The sequence below is a fragment of the Mirounga angustirostris genome, unplaced genomic scaffold (genome assembly GCF_029215605.1).
Source record: "Mirounga angustirostris isolate CCGP_5_RB_7025 unplaced genomic scaffold, mMirAng1.0.hap1 SCAF_9, whole genome shotgun sequence".
Classification (NCBI taxonomy): Eukaryota; Metazoa; Chordata; class Mammalia; order Carnivora; family Phocidae; genus Mirounga; species Mirounga angustirostris.
In genome coordinates, this window is record NW_026991717.1 from 54695540 (window position 1) to 54709971 (window position 14432).

The 14432-nt window shown below is 37.5% G+C and overlaps 1 pseudogene; it reads right to left on the reverse strand.

Moving 5' to 3' along the window:
- Positions 1-299: 299 nt before the first annotated feature.
- LOC123862330 (transcription factor BTF3-like) lies at positions 300-1455 on the reverse strand (annotated as a pseudogene).
- Between the last annotated feature and the right edge of the window lie 12977 nt (positions 1456-14432).

A 14432-nucleotide genomic window follows, 5' to 3' on the forward strand; every position in this document is an offset into this window, starting at 1 on the left:
AGAAGACTATAGACCTTGTAGACATTAAAAGTATAATAAGAGTATCCTATGAACACCTCAATGCCCATAAATTCCACAAGTCAGATGAGTTGGACTCTTTTTTCCCCTAGGCAAAGAACTTTATTAAAGTTGTTTCAAACTTTATTTCCAGGCTTCTTCAGCTTAATTAGCTGCAAAGAATGAATTGTGTATAAGCAAAAACTGAAAGGAGCTGCAGTGTCCAAGGGGCTTGGGCTTAAAAATATTAGAGATCTAGATTTTTTCAGATCCATGAACAAAATTTTTAAAAGCAGTCATAATATAAAAGAGCAGCATCCAGTAACTTCCTCAAGTTTTATCTTCTTCAGAAGTTAACTCAATTCAGTTTGCTTCATTCTTGGAAGCTTCATCAAAATTCTCCACAAGATCTGGAACTTCATCATCATCATCCTCTCCAGTAGCAAGTGGTACTTTTCCATCCACAGATTGTTTGGGCAGAGCTTCAGCCAGTCTTCTTAAACTAATCAGACTGTCTGCACCAAGTTGGTTTAAGATACTGGGTAGCATTTCTGTCAGCTGCTTTGTCTCAGCGTGGCCTGGAATGGTGAAAGTGTTCGCTGCCAGCGATGCCTGAACTTTGGGGTTGTTAAAGTGGATCACTGTACCTTAGTTTGTGAACATATTCACTTCTTCAATACCAGAGATATTGTTTACCCCTAAATTCTTTAAGGAGAACTAAAGTTTTTATCATCTGCTGTAGCCGTTCTATGAATCACCTTCTTTTGGCGAGCAGTTCCTTTCCCATAAATACACACTTGTGCTTGCAGTTTGGTGAGTTTCTCCTGGTTCATGATAGTTTCTTTCATCTTGTTGGAGCAGAAATGGGACCACACGGGGGGAATAGGGTTGGCGCTCAGGGGGTCTCAGGGGACCAGCTGAGATTAGGTGTACACAGAGGGACACAAGATGGAGAACTAACTCTTTAAAGAGATGAACTGCCAAACCTCACAGAAAGAAAGAAAGAGAGAACGAGACAGAGAGGGAGGAAGAAAGGAAAGAAGGAAGGAAGGAAGGAAGGAAGGTAGGAAGGAAGGAAGGAAGGAAGGAAGGAAGGAAGGAAGGAAGGAAGGAAGGTTGGTTAACCTAAATTTTCCTATAAAGGAATTGAATTTTACTCATAAACTTCCCCCAAATGGAAAATTCTAGGCCCAGATAGTTCCATTGGTCATTTCTACTAAGCATTTAAGAAAGAAAAAATACAAATTTACCCAAACTCTTCCATAAAACACAAGAGGAGGGAACACTTCACAGTTCATTTTGGGAGGCTATTACTACTCTGTTACCAAAACAAGAGAAAGACATAACTAAAAAACTATGGAGCAACATAGCCCACAAATAGAGATGCAAAAATCTTCAACAAAATACTAGCAATATATCAAATATATTCAACATACCAGATATGTTGATCAAAATATATATCAAATCTAACAATAGATAAATAGGATAATACAATACAACCAAGTGGAGTCTATCCTGGGAATGCAAGGCTAGTCCAACATTAGAAAATATAATTAGAAAATTGTATTTCACCATTTCAACAGATTAAAGAAAAAAGAACTCACAGATAAAAAAGAAAAAGCATTTGACAAAGTTCAAATTCCATTCATTACCTACATATAAACTCAACAAACTACAAATAGAAGGAAACTTCCCTAACCTCATAATGGGTAACATGTGTAAACATGCATATGCACATATGACTTAAGGCTAACATCATGCTTAATGGTGAAGGTTTAAATGCTTTCCCCTAATACTGGGAGCAAGGAAAGAATGTCTGTTCTCATGTTTCTATCCAACATTATACTGGATGTCCTGGTCAACTCAAGTGTGCAAGAAAAAAATAAATAAATAAAAGGCATACTTACTGCAAAGGAAGAAACAAAACTGTCTATTCACAGTTGATGTGGTTGTCTATGCAGAAAATCCCAAGGAACCTAAAACAAAACTCACATAATATGTGAGTTTAGCAAATTCACAGTATATAACATCTATACACAAAATAAATCATATCTCTAAATACTAATAATGAACATTTGGAAATCAAAATTTTAAAGAACAGTCACAAATATAGTGGATATATCTGCCAAATAGAGGATGCTCAATAGATATTTGTTGAATAAATAAATGTGCAATTTGGATTTCAAATGTATTCTACTTTTGGTTTTCAATAAATTTATATTTCAAACCATGTTCTTCTGGGTGTTGTTAACATGGCCTGATACCTCAAAAGTATAACAATTACTCATGGACAGTAGCATCTGAGAATAAGTTAGATAACTAGAAGCAGCCAGACAGGCTTAAAGCATATTAAATAAGCCACTAAGAATGATAGATTCCCTTTGGCTGTGGTATTTAAATGGGCATTGTATTCTTGGCAGGTAAGCTTCTAGTAGAATGTTAGCTTCTTATAACTCTGTTATAAGCAATATGCTCTGTACATTTGGGTCAATTAACATGCAACAGGAAAATTAAAAATTATACTTGCATAATCTTAGTGATCTTAATTACACTGAATTTATTAATCTTTCAATACAAATGAGGAGGAAAAATTCTCAAGATTAACATTGCTGATAACGGCAGAAGATCAGGTTCCCAAACGTTAGCAGTATACATCCATTCCAACTCTAATTTTAGAAGGTGAAACCACAGTTCTAGTCAGGTAGTACTACATCTTTGGTAAAGTGAACACATATTCATTAGTTACTTATTATTAATTTTACTTTTTTGCATTATTATATTCATAGTGCTACAGTTCTTGTACATGTACATGTAGTACATGTTTTTTTTAGTGGGTGAAACAGGGAAGGTTTGGCAGTCTTAAGGTCTTTGAGGCACCAAGAGGGAAACATTGCTTATTTTATTTTATTTATTTTTATTTATTTATTTTTTAGAGAGGGAGGGGCAGAGGGAGAGGGAGAGAGAGAATCTTAAGCAGGCTCCATGCCAACACAGAGTCCAATGCAGGGATCAGTCTCACAATCCTGAGATCACGATCTGAGTAAAAAACAAGAATCAGATGCTTAACCGACTGAGCCACCCAGGTGCCCCAACGTTGTTTATTTTAAAGCACTTAGTAATAAAACTATTTGTATCCAACTTTTCAAGCAGATAAATGGGCTCTAAATCTATAACAGAAAAAAATGAAATAAGAACTTTAAACAATTCTAAATATATAAGCAGCTCATCTCCTGATGTATATTTCATGTATAAAAATTATGGTTGGAACAAAATTTCTTATTATATCAACACAAATACTCATCCAATAGTCTACAATAGAAGAATGGTTGTACCATATGACTAGATTTGAATAAAACATAGTACGCCATTTCTTTCACTGATTGGAAAATTTCAACTAGAAATAAGGGAAACAATCAATGAGTCCACACTGAAATCACCAATAAAAAAGCCTTAATTACTTAGAAATTTGTGGGGTTTTCTTCCTTTCTTTGTTAAACATGAAATATTTTCTGTGGTTGCTTCTGTTTGCATAATTTCAGAATGGCTTTAAGTTTACACTGTCATTGTTCCATAGAACAAAACTGCTGTTATGGTGATAAATTGTTTGGAGGCATTTGAGCATTGGGGGTGGGGGTAGATTAATGTAGTCAATAAACTTGAGCTTTTTTAAATCAGAAAGACCTAAATTTAAATCCAAGTTCTCTTACTTATTTGCTTAGGTAACTTTCACCAAATTACTAACCTATGAGCTTTGTTTGGTTGCTTTTTGTCATTTTAAGATGAGGACAATACATAATCTTAGGATGCTGAGAAAATTAAGAGATTGCATGTAAAATCCCAGGTGCATAATTTCTCATTAGATGGCAGTTTTTATTATTATTATTGTGTAGTTTGTTTTTAAATAATTACATAAGCCTATGTATTTTAGATAGTCCATGTATTGTAGAAAATTTTTACTTTTGGATCTCTTTTGCCTGGTAAACCTCATGTCTTGTAGGGAAGAATCAGATCAGATACTCCCTTAACTAATTTTCAGAAGACCAGTGAGGACTTTCTATAGCAGGCACAGCTGGCTGTCTATTCAAGCGGCTTTCAAACTCTTTTACTTTGACCTGCACTAAGAAATTCATCTTACATCATACTGAATATACACACACACAATTGAAACTTAAGTTTCACAAACCATATTAGCACCTATTAAGTATGATGAAGTTATCATTTGTTTTATTTCATTTTGTAAAATGTTGATTATATTTCACTAAATAGATTTCATGATCCTCTAATGGGTTGCAACCTGAAGTTTGAAAAATATTAATCAACCCTCCTCCTCCCCTCTCTGTTTATATAACAAAATGTGACTTCATTCAGATATGTACCTCCTCAAGGAAGTCAGTCTAGTTTAAAGGCAAGTACTGACTGAGCTACCCTTGTCAATGATTAGCTTGAGTGAGCATGTGGTGTAGTTCTGACCAATATAAGGAGAGATTATCTCTCTGGTTTCTTTTCTTATGAAGGTACTAGTTCCATCCATGAGGATTCCACTTTCATGAACTAATCACCTCCCGGAGGCCCCACTTCCTAATACCATCACACTGGGAATTAGGGTTTCAACATATGAATTTGGGGAAGGGGGCAGAAACATTCAATCCATTGCACCTTGAAAAGAAGATCTTAATACAGGTAGATTGAAAAAGCAGCAGCTCTTGATTCAAATTCACTGCCTCTATTATCATGAAGAGCACTGAGTGATGTATAGAACTGTTGAATTACTATATTTTACACCTGATATATACTAATATATATATATACATATATATATATACACACACACACACACACACCTAATATAGGACTATATGTTAACTATACTGGAATTAAAATTAAAAACTTAATAAAAAAATTCACTGGCCCTAAAAGACTCTGATTGGTTATCATTTAATTATAATCAATTGTTCACCAACCCATAATCAAAATCTTTTATATAGAATGATATATATACTATAGTGATATGCCTTGCTTGCTAGAAAACTGAAATTTGAAATACCAAGTATTTCTTATTATTACTAATAGATGGATATAAAAAGGTGATTTTCAGCAATTTGCAAACCAACTTCAATGAGCAATATGCTACTCACTATTTTTAATGTGCACATTATATTTAAAGACCTAATGTTGGCAATCTTGGGGAAAAAAGCAATGACTGGCAAACCTTCAGTTTTCTTTTTCTTTTCTTTTTTTTTTTTTTAATGTAGGCTCCATACCCAGTGTGCAGCCCAACACGGGGCTTGAACTCACCACCCTGAGATCAAGACCTGAATTGAGATCAAGAGTTGGATGTTCAACCAACAGAGCCACCCAGGCACCGCTCCAGTTTTCTCATATATGGTAAAAGCTGTCAAGTATGGTTACTTTCATATTACAACAGAATCACTGACTAGACAATGAAAACTATTCAGTCAACTACCTGGTTGCTTACTATAAAGATTATGTGGTAGCCAGTTTAAATATTTTCTATAGCTGCTTCCAGGGATGTTAACTTGGTTTGTTGTTGTGGCTGTATTCAGCTGGTGGCTAAGTTGAGGTAGAAAGTGCAAGAAGGTCTCTAACTTGTCTGGGGCTTTGGTGCTATTGACAGGGGTACTTCAGTTATTCCCTAAGTAGCCTTTCTTTTCACATAGTGTCTCCAAGGATCTGCCACATCTCCAGCAGGATAGCTTGGATTTCTAGAGATACCATGTTCCAGCTTTAAATATCTCTGTACATTGATTTCATCTGAGAAGTAAAATCAATTTACTTTTGGAATAGCGTCTTAACTCCCATTGTTAAAATAAATTGAGGTGTCCAGGCTTAAATTTGGAAAACATTTTTAACTTTACAAAAGTATGTTCCAAAAGTAACAAAGGCTTCTATTTTTTAAATACAAAAAACATGTTTTCAGGGAAATATGTCTTGGAAAGAAAAAAAGGATTTTTTTTTCCCCCTTAAGATTATAAAACATTAGGCCACTTGGTTCAGTCAGTGTATTTTTTTTCCCTTTCTTCCTTTCCTCTAGACAAAGTGCTTTAAAATCAGAACTTATCATGTGTTAAGGTATTAAAGCTTTCTCTAAGGTTTCCTAAAGTGTTCATGAAATATTTACTTGAGAAAGTGGAGGAGAAAAAGAGGTTACAATAGCAAATGTTTAATAATCTATCACTGTGGCAAAAAAAAATCGCCTAAAATAAGTGATAAAAAGAAAATTAGGTAACCTTCTCTGAGAATAGAAGAAATCTAGAATTGCTTTTATTCCATTATACTTATAATCCATTATACCTAGACTTTAAAAACTCTGAAGTTGGGGCGCCTGGGTGGCTCAGTTGTTAAGCGTCTGCCTTTGGCTCAGGTCATGATCCCAGGGTCCTGGGATCGAACCCCGCCCGCATCGGGCTCCCTGCTCAGCTGGGAGTCTGCTTCTCCCTCTCCCTCTCCCCCTGCTTGTGTTCCCTCTTTCGCTGTGTCTCTCTCTGTCAAATAAATAAATAAAAATTAAAAAAAAACTCTGAAGGTAACAAAACAATTTACTTCTCAGATTCAGGGTAATATTTAAAATTCTAAAATGTATAATCAGTTAAAAAAGAAAAGGAGTCATCAAATTAGAAAATTTGATTCAGTAATTTAGATTCTATCTGCAGCATTGCCAATGATATATATTTGTTAAAAGAAACCATTGCCCTTGATAATAAGGTTGTAAACATTAAGTTATTAATGTTTGGGAATAAATAAGATAAATTTTGTTTTGTAAGTATTTGAATTGTTTTTTCAATTCCCGGCAGAAAACCAGATGCAATCAACACTTTTCATATAGGACAATCAAACATAAAGTATTTCTTATGCTAATAAATGATTCACTTTCACTTTAAAAATTTCACCAGAACTTTCACTCATGTTCCTTTCTGCTTCAGAAATGAACAGTTGTTCACGGATGGTTATGATTATACCATATTTCATTATCATGAATGTTTATAATGCACTTAATAACAAAATAGATATTACCTCTAAGTTTAACTTCTATTCATTTTCAAAAGTACTACTTCCAAAGTTCTTTATGATGAGCTAGAGAGGAAAGTAAAAAATGTAGACGTCATATCCTCCTATAAACTCAGGGCGCATCCAGAACAGTCTCTGAAGTGTTCTCTACCAGTTTTATTCCCAACTTGACCAGCCACAAAAATTTTTTCAATGGTATAAATAGTCTCAGGGCAAAGATAAAAAGCCAAGGTGCCAAAATTAAAAAATAAAACATGGCCTCAGGGTTATGGTAAATCAGAGGCTATCAGACCCTTTAAGATTTTAGAATGATGCCAAGCAATGCCTCATATGCCCTGTGGGCTACAGAACACTATGAGCATTTTCAACAGCACCCTGAATCTCAGCCCATGGTAGAAGGGGCCTGTCTAAAAGTGATTTACAGAAGTGACTTTTGTCTAATGGAGTAGACTAAGTTGCTATAGAAGGCTCACAAAATTTTTAAGAAAATTGTATTGATGAAGATACCACCAGCCAACTAAAGAAGACAGAGGCATGTTCAAAATGAAAAGCGATCTCTAACCTCCAGCTCTCTACAGGTCTTTTCTTCATTAAGTCTTTTTTTCCTCAACCCCTCCTCTACAAACAAAAAGATTGCTGCATCAATTATCAATTGCTATGTAAAAAACCATCCCCAAACATAATGGCTGAAACAATGATTTTTAAATTTCCTATGTTTCTGTGGATTAACTCGTGGGTCTTCTGCTCTAAAATGGTGGCAGCTGGAATCACTCATGTGGCTTCATTGAGATGGTAGCTAAGCTGAGCTAGGAGGTTCAAGAAGACCTCTCCCACTTGTCTGGGACCTTGATGCTACTGATGGGTATCTCAGTTCTTCCCTATGTGGTCTTTCTTTCCCTGTGGTATCTCTAGGGACTCTCCGAATGGTCCCTCTCTCCATCAGGGTAGCCTGGAATTCTAACATGATGACTCAGGAAACTAAGAGCATGAAAGCAGAAACAGTCAGGCCTTACTTTCACCACATTTTATTGGTCAAAGTAAGTTACAAGACCGGCCCAGATTGAAGAGGAAGGAAAATGGACTTCACCCCTTGTAGGGAGGAATGGTATGCTTGTAGAGGAAGTGAGGAATTGTTTGGGGGCCATCTTGAAGACTCTCTTTTACTGTCCACTCTCTGGTCACAATTCTTGCCCAACCCATATGCAAAAATATACTCACCCTGGACCCTAAAAATATCATTCCATTATGACATAAGTTTAAATTCAGTATCTTATTGTCTAAATTAGGATAACAGTCCTCAGGATATTGTTCCTTAGGTGTAGCTGTTTGGGAGTGGCCTCTCAGTCCAGGTTTTCTAGGAAAGAAAAACCACATGGACACTCCCAGTCAAAAGGCAAGGGGCAGGAAAACAAGAGCTAAAATTGTCAGAGCACCCATACTAAGGGCAAGGGATACTCCTTGATTGTAGTTCAATTCATCCCTCTGGTAGTGATTTTCTAATCCATCACTTGCCTTGCTTCTTGGATCCTCCCGTCAGTCTGCTCTACCATTCAGTTATACATGCTTCCTTTTTCATAAGAAATGACAAGTGCTGGGTTGGAAATGTTCCTTCTAAATTCTTCTTTAAAATTGAACAGTTCCTTCTTTTGCTCATTTCTCTCTTCTTGTACATTACGATCAGTAGTTATAAAAAGTTAATTGATGGGGAACCTGGGTGGCTTAGCCAGTTAAACATCCAACTCTTGATTTCAGCTCAGGTCATGATCTCAGGGTTGTGAGATCAAGACCCAAGTCGGGCTCTGCACTCAGCATGGAGTCTGGTTGAGATTTTTCTCTCTCTCTTTGCCTCTGCCCCTCCCCCCCACTTGCTCTCTTTCCCTCTTGTTCTCTCTCTCTCAAAATAAATAAATAAAATCTTTTTAAAAAAGTTAATTGATACTTTCACCACTCTGCCTGGAAATCTCCTTAAGATATCTGTAAGCTCGTAAGGTTTATTTTCTATCTTCTCTTATGACAGGCAAAAGTATTGCTAAGCATTCCTTCATTGCATAATTCAGGTCCTACATTTTTTAGCATTTGATGATTTTTTTTACCGCCTTTCCACCCTCTCCTGTTCATTCGCTATTCTTCAAGCCTTTGCTAACAGCCCCCAACCACCGGTTTTATCTTTCTCTCGCTTCTGTAGCAAATCACCACAAACTTAGCAGGCTTAAGCAACATAAATTTATTATTATATAGCTCTATAGGTTAGAAGTCCAACACAGCTCTCTCAGGAATAAAATCAAGATGTTGGCTGAACTGTATTCCTTTCTGGAAGCTCTAGGAGGGAATCTGTTCCCTTGCCTTTTCCAGCTTCTAGAGGCCATCTGCATTCTTTGGCTTGTGGTTCCCTTCAACCATCCACAATGCCAGCAACAGTGGGCTGAGTCCTCATTTTATATCACACTGACCTTCTCTTACGTATCCCTTTTCCACTTTAAGGATCCTTGTGCTTATATTGGGCCCACCTGGATAATCTAGGATACTCTCCCCATCTCAAGATCCTTAATCACATCTGCAAAATCCTTCTTACCACAGGAGGCAATATATTCATAAGTTCTGGGGTTTAGGATGTGGACATCTTTTCTGCCTCAACTAATAGTATTCTTGTCATTCTTCCAAACTCCACCTGCCACCTTGTCCTAAAACCAACACTGCATGTTTCAGCTTCTTGTTAGAATACCCTACTCCAGATACCAATTTCTGTATCTATTACTAAATAACAAAGCACACTAACATGTAGTGTTTTTAAACGATTCATTATTTCTCTCAATTCTGTTTGAGTGCTTAGGTTTTTTGCTCTGCATGCGTGCTGGGATCACTTCTGCAGCTGTATTCAGCTGACTTCATTCAGTCACCAGATGTGGCAAGGGCACGACTCGCTCTCTGCAGTCGAGGCAGACTCTGAAGAGGCTGATAGCTGGAGGTTGTTGACCTCCTTCCTTGCAGCTAGGCAACAAGTGACTGTTGAATCTTTCTTGAAGGTGAATCTGGGCAGCATGTCTCTTTGCTTACCACAACCCACCCTTTGCTCCACGTAGGTCTATTTCTCCATGTATGTTTAGGGAGTTGCTCCGACAGGATTGAAGGGGCCACTTTTCCTGAGGGAAAGATGGAGGTTGGTGGTACAAACTACAATTTCCCCTGCTGTGGTCAGGCTGGAGAATTCAATCAGTACTCATCATCTCCCCGCTCCACTATTCATTCTAGATTTCCCTTAGTGTCCACTATTACTTACGCTGCCCTCAATGGCTTCACTGGTGTTGCAACTCAACCCTCATTCGCTGAGAGGCCTGAATTTCTGTCATCATGCATTTTCAGGGTGGGGTTGGTATACCTATACATTAGAGTCACAATTTGGCAAGTGTCTCATGTGCACCTCCTGCCCTGATTGTGTAACAGGATCTCTGCCTCCTCCTGATGACCAGTCGATTATCCTTGGCAAGATGTTGACTCCTTTTCTTGCCTGCTGGTCTCTGGACACAAGGAGCCCAGAGTACCAAGGAAGCATCTAAAGCTTGTATTTCAATATGATTTTTGCTATATTTCTTGACAAAAGTGTGTCTCTTTAGGGACCAAGACCTCTCACTATGCAGACTTCAGAACTGTGAAGATAGGGAGCACAAAGTACCCCAAGCTTCATTAGAGGTGATGTGGTGGGGGGCACTTCTACTTCCACCCCTTGGTTCCTACACCTGTATTTTTTGTATTGGGGCATAGTGCCATATAAAAATTTTGATCCAATGCATGTAATACATTTTTGAGTATGGCATCCTTGCAGAGTATTGTTTTGGAACCGGTGTTCAGCTCTACTTTTAGCTGGTTGTTCCAATACTGTCAAGTCTCGCAGTTTCTGGGTGGTGAGATATGTGATATTATCAGTGGATCCTGTGGATATGGGTCCACTCTTGTACTTCCCTGTTATTATGTGGAATCCCATGCTAGTGAACATTATATAAGCACTCAGATGGTGGTACTGGCTGAGATGCTGTGGGCTGAAAAAGCAAACCCATACCTGTAATATGTGTCTAGTTCTGTGACGAGGAACTTCTGGTTTCTCATTGGAAACTCAGTCTTGCTCTCCATTGCTGGTAGGTTGGGCTATTCAGCAGCAATAGGAGCTAAATGAGCCTTGATCAGAGGAAATTCATGCTGTTGAACCCAGGGTCAGTTTTCATCCTTTCCACAGTGGACACTGCATTCATGGGCTTGTTGTGCCAACATTGGGTAGCTAATGGCTGAGGAAGAAGGATGAAGTCAATGGGGCAATTTGTTCAGTCTTCTTTATTGTTAGTTGCCTCTTTAGTAGTGGATGCTCACCGGTGGGAGTTACATGTAATTCCCTCTTTTACAACAAAGAGTAATGACTAATATTAGCACTATTGTCAGTAAGTAACTTTCCCCTCAAGGTTTTTTGTTTTGTTTTTTTTTTTTTTAAACACAATGTTAACATGTAGCTTATGGTTTCAAGTACAACTTTCAACTAAGGTTGAACTTTATTGGGACTTACAATTTTCTACTCTTATGCCATATTTTATCTTCCAGCTCTGATACTGAATTTTTATTTCAGCAATCATATTTTTCAATTTACAGGATCTCTTTTTTTGTTTATTGTTATACTATCACACAGCTATACAATATAATCTCTTTTTTTTAAAGATATTTAGTGTTTCTGAGTCCATAGTCTCTCATGGTTCGTCAAACTGAGGGTTCTAGAGGGGAGGGGGGTAGGGGGATGGGTTAGCCTGGTGATGGGTATTAAAGAGGACACGTACTGAATGGAACACTGGGTGTTATACGCAAACAATGAATCATGGAACACTACATCAAAAACTAATGATGTAATGTATGGTGATTAACATAATAAAATAAAAAAATTTTTAAAAGATATTTAGTGGATTTTTTTTTTTTGTTATCAGCTTGTCTAGTTCCTTTGGATTTTCCCCCTCCTTGTTAATCGCTCCTCCCCCCACTTTTTTTATTTGGAGGATTTCATTTTACCAAGTGTTTAGTGATGCCGGGCTTTCATTTATGGGTGTTGATTTTTTGGCTGGTGGTCTTCATTAAACTCTCATTACGTGCTTTAGCCAAACTTTAAGAGAGTATTTTAGTTGTTAGTATTTGAAGAAAAAATTCTGGTAAAATTATTGCCTGCAGTAACATGGAAGACAGAAAATGTACCTAATGCACGCATGGCATTGGGTGAGATTTTAAGGCAGAATTTTGAAAAAATAAGTTGGCTGCTATTAGCTGTAATTGATAAAGTACTTACTCTAAGAAAGAAACAAGCTCAAAAATAAGGAGGTAGGCAAGCAAATAGAATTGAAATGGAATACAGAGCTTAGGTGGGCAGGGTTGGAAAATGAAATGTCTTTCACCAAATCAAATGTGTGATAGTTAAATGTAGCTTTAGGACAAAGACATTATCATGGACTCAAGAAAAAGACCCAATAAAGAGTATAACAATATACTCATTCTTTTAAGACCTCTGAAGGGATGAAAGGGGATGCCTTTCCCTTGAATGAATGAGCTACCTCAAAGATTAAGGGATTAATTGATTAAAAGTAATAAGAAGATTGATATGCTCAAGATATACAGGTCTACAAACTAAGTCATGAACACTCGAACATCTCAGGCTGAACTAGTTAGTGACAGTTTCTCCGATCCTTTTCTGCTACAGTCTTCCAGATCTTTACTCATACGACTCATATTAAACCTCTTTATTCATGTAATACTTGTAATGAATCTGCTTTCCTCACCAAATCCTAACACATATGGCTGCCCTAGAAAGAGCGCCTAAGGCAAAAAATTAATATATTACTTTATTAGAAAGGGCAATCCATGCTGGTGAAAGTAAGGAAGAAAGGCTAGCCAGGATGAGAAGCAAATGCAAATTGGTAAGTTATTGCATAGCACTTGGTTTCTGTTTCATCAAAAGCCACGATGAGACTGCCACTCACTTGGCAAGTACACTTGCTTAGCTACATGGTGTATTTCTGCACAGGAGAGTGAAAAACTGTGCCTCAAAGCAGTCTATCAGAAAAAAAGAAATTGATCTGACAGCTTCTTCTAGTTCATTGATCCAAGTTTTCCAAACAGTTAACTTCACTGCTCTTCCACATACATCACCTAGCCCTTCTTCTGACAGTCAGTGGGGAAACTTGGTGGCATGATACTTCCTAGAGTGTAGAAGTGTTGGGATAGGTCTGGGATTCTGAGCATGTGGCTAGTTGACCTCAGGCAAAGGAATCACTGTCACTATCTATGCAGGGTGGTAACTATGGCAAAATGAGTGGTTAGTGGCCTGGGAAACAGTGAGGCCCAGAACCTGAGAAGGCACTTGAGGAAGATGTGTCAGATACTGAATCTAAAGACGAGGTTATCTATTAGCACAATAACACTGTACAATAAACAGCTATAAAACTTCAGTGGCACAATAGACATCCCTTGCTAACACATCTAGAATCAGAAAGGTGTCAGGTGGTTCTGCTGATCCCAGAAGAGATCATTCACATTATCTGGGGGTTGACTTGGCTGTCAGCTAATCTAGACAGGATTCAGCTAGAGTAACCAATAACTTGGCTCTCCTCCATGCATGTCTAACCCTCCAGCAGGCTAACCAAAGCATGTATGTGCTTATGGCAACAGCAGAAGCACAAGATTCAGTAAAAATTCACTAGATCTTTGAAAACAAATATGGTCCAGAATCAGTGAAAGGGTACTTCAAAGGAGAATGAAAAAGGACCATGAATATAGGGAAAACTAAAGAATTAGGGACATTTTTACAGTCTATCATACCAAAGAAAAACAATTCATTGTTCTAAAAGGTATTATTATTTTCTTTGGAAAACCTTGAGATTTTATCTGGCCTTAGCTATAAATTAGGCTCTTAGGAAGTCTGTCAGTCATCATTTTTATGCCAGCTGTGAGATGGGGGCAAACCCCTCCCTCTTACCTGTTATGTTTAGTTGGTTTGTAGAGCCAGTTAAATGGCAATAGATTTTGGCTCAGGGAAGTCCAAATTTAGCCCAGAGAAATCCAACTTTGGCCCTGCTTAAATCAATTTGGGGCTTCCTCTGTTCCCAAGGCCAAGTTCTAAACATGAAGAAATCCATTTTAATTCCATTCTTGTAAAATAAATGCTAAATAGGCAAGCCAGTTGATTTGGCTAAGACTATGGGACTAATCATGTTCAAACCTTATATAATCCCCACTACTGTTTATGAAAGAGCATAATAAAATGGTCACTTCACTGAACCAAATCAGAAGTCCCAGACGCTAGACCAGATCCTACCACTAACTAGCTGTGTGACCCATGAGCAAGTTACTTAATCTCTTTAGATCTCAGCTGCCTGTATAATCAGGGATTG